This window comes from Corvus moneduloides, chromosome 2 (assembly GCF_009650955.1).
Source record: "Corvus moneduloides isolate bCorMon1 chromosome 2, bCorMon1.pri, whole genome shotgun sequence".
In the NCBI taxonomy this organism is placed as follows: Eukaryota; Metazoa; Chordata; class Aves; order Passeriformes; family Corvidae; genus Corvus; species Corvus moneduloides.
The window spans coordinates 53,190,995-53,200,333 of record NC_045477.1 but is presented as its reverse complement, the minus strand read 5'-3'; positions in this window follow the sequence as shown (position 1 = coordinate 53,200,333).

Below are 9,339 nucleotides of genomic sequence, written 5' to 3'. Positions count from 1 at the left end.
TCAGTGTGTATCAGCACATAGTGTGGCCAGTAGGACTAGGGAAGTGATTCTTCCCCTGTACTTGGCAATGGTGAAGCTGCACCTTGAGTATCGTGTCCAGTTCTGGGCCCCCAATTTAGGAAGGATGTTGAGATGCTGGAGTGTGTCCAGAGAAGGGCAACAGAGCTGGTGAAGGGTTTGGAGCACAAGTCCTATGAAGAGTGGCTAAGGGAGTGGGGGTTATTTAGCCTGGAGAGGAGAGAGCTCAGGGGAGACGCTTATCACTCTACAACTGCCTGAAAGGAGGGTGGAGCCAGGAGGGGGTTGGTCTTTTCTCCCAAGCAACCAGTGACCGGACAAGAGGACACAGTCTTAAGCTGTGCCAGGGGAGGCGGTTTAGGCTGGACTTTAGGAAGAAGTTCTTCACAGAAAGGGGGCATTGGAATATGCTGCCTAGAGAGGTGTTGGAGTCACTGTCCCTGGAGGTGTTTAAGAAATTACTGGATGTGGCACTTAGTGCCGTGGTCTGGTTGAGAAGGCAGTGTTAGGTCATGGGTTGAACGTGGTGTTCTCAGAGGTCTTTGCCAGCCTCGTTGATTCTGTGATTCTGAATGAAGTCACACCATCACTGAGTGCTGCCATGACAGACATGCTGGAACTTCAGCATGAACTGGAGTCCAAGGCAGCAAAATGGGACTCCACTCTTGACAGTGCAAATGTGTTTTTCGCTATTCTAGCAGCAGAATGCGGGCCACAGTTTGCTGTCACCTGGATGGACGTGCACTATACTTGGAATTGACTGCATCGGGGTGGAAGTACAGTCCCACCATTTTCTGCATTTTCTGTGGACTGATCCCGACTGCACTGAAAAGGGCGAGGTTCCAGAACACTTGCAGTTTATCAATGACTCATTGTATGGGGCAACACAACAGAAGATGTTTTTGAGAAAGGGGAGAAAATAATTGAGATTCTCCTGAAAGCTGTTTTTGTCATTAAACAAAATAGCGTCAAGGGACCTGCCCAGGAAATTCAGTTCCTAGGAGTAAAGTGGCAAGACAGCTGTCAACAGATTCCAACAGAGGTGATTAATAAGATAGCTACCATGTCCTCACTGACCAGCAAGAAAAAAACACAGGCTTTCCTAGGCACCATGGGTTTTTGGAGGATGCACATCTCAGAATACAACAAGACTGTAAGCCCTCTCTACCTTGTGACATGGAAGAAAAACAGCAAGCCTTTGAACAGATCAAACAAGAAACTGCTCATCAGTAGCCCTAGGGCCAGGCAGGACAGGATGTGAATAACGTGCTGTGCACCACAACTTGGAGCCTCTGGCAGAAGGTACCTGGAGAGACTCAAGGATGACCTCTTTGGTTTTGGAGTCAGGTATACAGAGTGATGCCTTAGGTTTTAACTTTTATATTTTTCAAATCCTGTACTGCCTAGTGTGTAACTCCGAAGTTTCTTGTAGCCTGTTTATTTCTGCTCTCTCAGGCTAGGTAGACATAACAAAGCCTCTCCAGGCCTGCTCTCCAAGGACACCCAGACCATCCTAGACCCAAAAAGTATAAACCAAAGAGCCTCTGAGAGGGGGGCAAGCTGAGGGGAAATGACATCATTAAACTGAAGCTTTAATTGGAGAATTAACCCTGATATGCAAATGAACCAAACCTATAAAAGTGTGAAGAACTCGTGACCTGTCGTCCATCTTGGGGTCCATCTTGGCAATAGCCTATGGCTCCCCAGGGGGTATCTTTGAATAAATATCTTTCAAATAAATACCTACTTTTATTGCCTTACTCCTATCTAGTCTCTGTGTCTAGGAGGCCTCTTAAGGTATCAAGAGGATCTGAGGCCAGCTACACTCCAACTGCGAAAGAGAGTCTTGCAGCCTATGAAGGGGTTCAAGCTGCCTCAGAGGTGATTGGCACTGAAGCACAGCTGCTTCTGGCACCCTGACTACCAGTGCTGGGCTGGATGTTTAAAGGAAAGGTCCCTGCAACCCATCATGCCACCAATGCTACCTAGAGTACATGGATTGCCCCCATTACACAAAGAGCTCGAATAGGAAATGCAAATTGCCCTGGGATCTTGGAAGTCATCACCAACTAGCCTGAAGGTGACAACAACCAGCCCACCTTTCCCACAGGTGAATGCAATTCAGATATGTTTATATATATTCTGCTATGAAGAGAGACAATTCATTACAGAGGGTGCTCGTTTAAATTGTCTGAAACCAAGACACCAATGACTGGGAAAAGGGAAATAGACCCCCATTTTTAAAATGGGAAAGCCGAAGACCCAGGGAACTACAGACCAGTCAGTCTCACCTCTGTGCCAGGCAAGATCATAGAGCAGATTCTCCTGGAAATGATCCTAGGGCACATGGAAAACAAAGAGGCGATTGGTAACAGCGGCCATGGCTTTACTAGGGTCAAATCATGCCTCTCAGATTTGGTGACCCTCTGTGCCGGGGCTGCAGCGTTGGCGGGCGGGGCAGAGAAAATTACATCGTCTGCCCGGATTTATGCAAATCGTTTGACAGTGTCCCGCATGACATCCTTGCCTACGACTCTCCCACCCTGCCCGCCCCAACAAGTTCGTATTTGTCCGCTCATTCTTGGGGTAGTGGGGTGGGGTTCCACGAACTGGGGTTCCCTTTGCCCCGCCGCCTGGCACAGCAATAACCCGTCGCATATCCTGCCATCCCCAGCGTACCACGAGCGGAGCGGAGCCCGTGAGCGCCGGTGCCTTCGCCGCGCCCCTCCCGTGCACCGAGCGGGCGGGGGTCGCCCCGGCCCGACCCGGCCGGGGGCAGAGGCGGTGCCGGGGCAGGAGCATCTTCCCGGCGTGACCAGCGGCTGCACGCCCCCGCCTCCTCCTCACCCCCCAGAGCCGCCGCCGTGCCCGGGCCGGCCCGGACCGCCCCGCTTGCTGCCCGCCGGCAAACGCAGGGCAAGCGTCCCCCGGCTCTCCCTTCCCCTGCCCCTTCCGTACTGGGGCACCCCAGCACTTCCGCCGCGGGAGGCGTCCAGACAGCCCCTCCGTGCTCTCCCTGGCCACCGCGGGAGCCACCGGGGCGACTCGCCTTGCAGCCCGCCCGCTGCTGCACCCTGGGCAGTCACCCATGCACCCTCCCGGGCTCCCCTTTCCTCAGGATCCTTTCTCCAGAGAGGCTTTTCTAAGTGGGACCTGCCGGCTGCAACAAGGGGTTTGCACACGGCGGTTACGATCCCAGTAAGAAAAGCATCTGCATTCTGTAAAGCATCGTTTAAAATAAAACTTACAAAAGTTAACAGTATAAAGAAGGAGAACAGTAGAGTTAAACTTACGTCCCTTTAGATGCTGGAAACCCCGTGTTGTGCAGCACTGGAGAGTAGCAGCATGCTCTGCAGACCCCATCAGAAGGAAGGATTAGTCCATTCTGGTGATTCAAGCTTTTATAAGATTTTCTTAGAAGAAAACAACTCCATTCATCATTCCTATTGTCAAACAGAGAGATGTTCACATGAGAACTTCTTGGTGCACTGTGAGATAAAGGCAAGGCCACGCAGGTGTGTAATCACTGGTATGAAGTGGGAGCTCCTCTGTTACCATCACACGACTGAATCTGCCCTGCACCGAGGCAGAAGTGCAACATGGCCCAGGCCTGAAGGTGATGCTGTTGGTGCACAGCACAGCACGGCCTTGTGCCTTCTCAGATGCACTGTTACATGGATCACTAATCCTCACTGTGCAATGGTCTTTAAGTCAGAATCACTGCAGGAGCCCACAGAAGTAGTTTGATATCTCCATCAGTCTAGATACAGTTTGGAAGGTCCTGAATTTAAAATCAATTGTTCTCTGTACCAGGGGATTTAGGATATTGGTGTGGAGTGTGTTGCTTATGCTGATAAGGTAGCAGTCTGTACAGAGTCCCTACACTGACGTTTTGACAGTATAATTTGTTATTTAAGAAAAAAGGATTGTACAGAGATAGGCTGAGTAAAAACCAGACAGCAAGTTTTGATATTCAGAATGTTAGCTGGAGTTCAGCTGGAACATGATCAATAGTTTTCATGAAGAAGACTTTGGCCTAGCAGGCTGCATCCAGCTTCAAAATGAAAGAACCAGAGAGATTTATCTGTCACACATGGTATCTTCTCCCAGAGGTTTTTAGTTACAAGACATCCTTTGATTTGATTGCTGTAGTCTGACTACTAATTCCACTAAAGTCTGTTATAAACTCCAGAATGATACTGAAATTTATTGAAATTCTCCGCTGGCTACATAATAATTTTCTTTATATTTTGACAGCAAATATGTCTCCATCTCTGTCTTTTAGTTTCTCTTCCATGGATATTCCTCATTTTATTTTCCTTGCCATTTCACTAGTTGCTTTGTAAAAGTTAATTTCTCTAATGAATGGAACTACAGCAAAGAGTCACTTGTGTAATGTTTGGACTAACTTAAAGCTCCACTGATGTGGCTAGGGGTCATCTCACAGGCCTTGCTGCAGAGCAGACCTCTCTGAGCAGCACTCAATATCCTCCACCTCCTCCTGTTCCACAGTACCTTGGGATTGGTGCTTATTTGTCTTACACAAAGTTCTTCTGCAAACACAGCAAGCAAGCTAATGTCTTTACCAAATAGCAGAAGCAAATGAGGAAAGCCAAGCAAACTTTCCATGTGAAGTTCCTGAACCATCCTTACTTCACATAGCAACACTTAAAGCCATTTCTTTCTGAGGACAGCAAACATAACCTTTTACATCATCAGTGTTGTAGTCTGAGAAGGATCTTTTTGGCTGTTCTGCTGCCCTTGAAGTAAACATGACAGAGATTGTCATTCCCCTTGTAAGTCAGAAGGACCATCTGGTACTATATTAGAACAGTATTCTATTAAATTCATCAGCATGCTAATTATAGGATACCTAGTGAATGGTTAAACTGCCAGATGCTATGAAGATATATCACTGTCTGTTTCCGTAGTTAGGCAAACGTTTAATTAATCCTCCAGCTGCTGTGTCTGCTTTACCTATGAACATATCTAAATTGCATTCACCTGTGGAAAAGGCGGGCCAGTCATTGCCTTTCAATAAGAAAAGAAGCTTAAACAACTTCGGTGAAACATACAGCATGTACGTGTATGATTTAACTGTGCATGCTGGTAATTGCATCAAAACCAGTTACAGACTCTTCCACTTCAGTTCCTGGATTGTGCTTTCTGATCCTTGAATAATCTTTTAGTGGTCTTGCAAGTTTTGAAAGCTGTTTTAGAAACTTCAGCAATGCCATGTTAGAAATCTCAAGATAACAGCCTCAGTTAATAGGATGTCTACAAGTGATCCTACAGCCTTTTACTCTTCCCCATTCTAAGGAGTCTTTCATTCAGAAAATACTGAAGAGGGTAAGTGACCTTCCATTATCACACAATATTTAATATTGGTCCCAGGGTGTTTAGCCTTCCCATGAGGCTGCTTCTTTACTGAAACACTGAAAAACAGAACCCATTTGGGGTGTGGCCTTGGCTAAGGATGATTTGCAGAGTATTACTCTTTTGCAATTGAAAATGTTTCTACTTGGCTTGTGCTTGGCTCTATTTGGTATTCTAAGGTCTAGAGATGAGATCTGGAAAAATTGGACTTAGTGATCTAGCTAAAGTCTAGCCTCCATTCACTCAAGTTTCCATTACACTTCCCTTTTTTGTGTTTAGGAACCAGATTTCAGAAAAGGTGCTTTATTTCCACTTAGTATTGGGCCCACAGTCAGCCTGAACTTTTCTTAGAATCCATTCCAAGGCACAGGCATTGTGCAGACCAGAGATACATATGGACAACAGGCTGAGACTCAGCTGCAGATCTCGAGTCCCCTGAGTCAAGAGCTTTTTTTGGATGGGCAGCATCCTTGGCTGCACACAGTTTGTTGACCTCTGTTGATTGCCAAAGGTGCATCATGCAACCGAAATTGCCAGAATTGTTTTTCATTTTTGCAAAAAGTCATTGGCATGGTTTTGGAACGGGCCCACAAGCATTTTTCCAGACAATTCATGAGCACAGGAGTTACTGCATAACAAAGAGCAGTGCCAACAGGCAGACGAGACGCAGCCAAGCGTTTTGAAGGCTAAAGGAATTTAATAGCATTTTGTGACCTTTTTTGCCACAGTACTGACAAGAGTAGGAAGAAATAGGATATACTGGGAAGTTATTCAGGAGATACCAGGGACATAGGCTTTAGGGGAAAAAAAGTGCAGAGTTTAGAGCTTCTACACTGAAAGTAATAGTTTAAATAATTTCACTATTTTAAGCCTACTTTATTTATCATTTTCTTCTTCCTTTGCTAGCATTCTTCTTAGCCAGTTTTCGTAATATGTGTCTCATGAGACACACACAGCCTTCCCTCTTGGGCACAAACACTGACAACATGATCCACGTGATGGCTACCTCAGGGTTAGATGCTGGTAAACATGCCTCATGCAGCTCAACAATAGAAATCCAGGCAGAATATTTGGGAGTATATGGTGGGCTAACCCTGGCTGGGTGCCAGGTGCCCACCAAAACTGCTCAGTCACTCCCCTACTGAGCTGGGCAGGGGAGAGAAACTAAAAAAAAAAGGCTTGTGGGTCGAGATAAGGGCAGAGAGAGTTACCAATTACCATAGTGGGCGAAAACGACTCGACTTGGGGGAATTCGTTCAGTTTATTGACAATTAAATCCAGGTATGACAATGAGAAATAGAACCAAATCTTACAACAACTTCCCCCCACCCCTCCCTTCTTTCTGGGTTTAATTTCCCTCCTGAATTCTCTACCGTCTCCCCCCCAGCAGTGCAGGAAGACAGGGAATGGTGGTTGCAGACAGTTCATCACACATCTCTATGGGCTGCAGGGGGATACCTGCTCCACTATGGACCTCTGTGGGTTGCAGGGCCACAGCTACCTCACCATGGTCTTCATCACAGGCTGCAGGGGAATCTGCTCTGGCACCTGGAGCACCTTTTCCCCCTCCTTCTCCACTGACCTTGGTGTCTGCAGGGCTGTTTCTCTCCCATATTCTCACTCCTCTCTCCGGCCGCAGTTGCCGTGTTTTTTCCTCCTTCTTAACTCTGTTTTTCCAGAGGCACTATCTGATGGCCTTGGCCTTGGCCAGCAGCGGGTCTGCCTTGGAGCCAGCTGGCATCGGCTCTGTTGAATATGGGGAAGCTTCTGGCAGCTTCTCACAGTTGCCACCTGTGTAGCACCCCCCACCACCAAAACCTTGCCACACAGACCCAGTACAGAGATAAGATATTGATGTCTCAGGAGCTATGTTCAGTGCTTCAGAGCTGTGTTTAGTGCTTCTTGGAGTTTATGGTGTTTTCCTGGGAAAGCAGAAATAATATATCTCTGTTCATCCCTTGCAGTTTTCCTTACTCTCTGTGTTTGGATTAAGAGTGTCTTGTCCTGTCACACACTCAGTTTTTTTGTGCTCTGTAAAGTCCTCTGTGGATTGGGCCTGCAGCACCAAGAAATGGCCTTTCCTCAGAAGCTCCCAGTAACTGGAAAAAGCACAGCACTTTCAAAGTGTTACATTTGATGGTTCTGGAGGTTTTTCCACTGTTTCTTTTAAAGATACCAAAGTTGCTGACTTTCCAGGCACACTGCAAAAGACATTTATGTAAGAGGGTTTTCAGAGGAGGCAGAGATGTGCATTCCAGCTGACAGTGGAGGTAGATAGTTGGCTGAACTGCTGAGGCTTAACTTGACAGTATTTTTGCATAATTTATTATGGCAATTCCATAGGGCCTTGGGAACCGATCTTGATTTTTTAGATTTAAATAAATAAATGATGGATCGTGGGACAAACTGGCACTCCATTCCAGGAGATGAACCTGAGACACATCAAAGGCAGGCTCCCAGTGCCAGACTCAACTGCAGTTTTACAACTATGCTAAGCTATGCAATTATCTTAAACCACAATGATCCTGTTGGATTTGCAGGGGGAAATTTAGCATCAATCTCCGTACACAAAACAAATAAACAAAATCAGCACTGCCTTTTCATATTAACACAGCACAGCACAGTGCCAGAATGAATTATCATCTACGTTCAGAAGCGCTGCTGCTGTGCTGGTTGCCTCACAGATAAATTAAAATTTATAACTCTTTGTCTGAGAAGCTTGTGACTACAGAGCACAGCAATGACCTGTAGAGATTGTGACCAGTAAGGTAACTGGGAAGAAACTGTGATTGTCCAAAGCACTGCTGGTTAAGTCAGCATTTTACCCTGCTGGGGTATGCAGCCGTGCTGCTTTCATTCATTGTTGTCTCCATTTCTGTCCATTCCCTCACCTCGCGAAAAAGGACTGCAAGAGTTAACCCTAAGACAGATAAAGGATGATTATGGCAGAAAAGTATCCCCAGGGCTAGAAGAGAGGAGACAACTGCCACCAAGAGATTGGGTGGCTAAAGTACTGTGAGGGAAAAAACAACCCAGGGTGCAATGCTCATTTTAAACCAATGGGGAGAGACAGCAGGCAGCAAGGCAACAGAGATTAACTATGGCAAGTCAGTAAGCAAGCAAATAAATAAATAAATAACTAACCATTACACATCACTTAACAGCATGATCACTGTCAGAGAGAACAGAAATTCTCTGGAGTTTCCTTCTCTGTCAACTGGGCTGGAATCCAGCAGGAGAACAAACTCAGAGGCAGCTTTCATTTAAAAGACAATTTGCTTATTAGCCAGGCAGAAAATCCCATTAAAAAGAGAGGAATTTCCATGACTGTGCTGCAGTATTAATTTTCAAATATTCTGCCAAAAACTTTGGGTATTTTGCATAAGATGAAACCATAATTCTGGATGGGACCTTGAGTGGGAGGTGGGGCATGAGCTGACTTTCTCAGGAGAAGTCCCAGGAGGCAGTTTGACTTGAGAGACTTAAGATTCCTTCTCTGCCAGATGTATATATATATATATTTCTAATCTGGATTAAACTGTTTGATGGGAATGTTTGCTTCCTGGCAGGGAGTGGGTATGTGCAATGTTGAATTTGACTCATGTCATTCCTTTTCTGCTCATTTGGTAATACTGTTTTGGCAAAAATAAGGTGCTGACTCCTGGTATGTTAGTACTGCTAAACAAATGTGGGGCAGGGGGTGGGGCTGAGCACTGGTCCCAACTCATCTCTGCTGAATTTTTAGTTTGCTCAAGGGCTGACCTGACCACTCCAATGAATGTTTTCCAAGAGAGAGCCCAGGAGTGCTTCTGGGGAGAGTCTTTTCTCAGCAGCTCCTGCCAGAAGGCACCATGAATGAACCTGACCCTCCATCATTGGTGTATGTGCTCGTGCCACACACTGGTGTGAATAAAACATCCACTTACAGGTTCTTGAAGTTCAGAG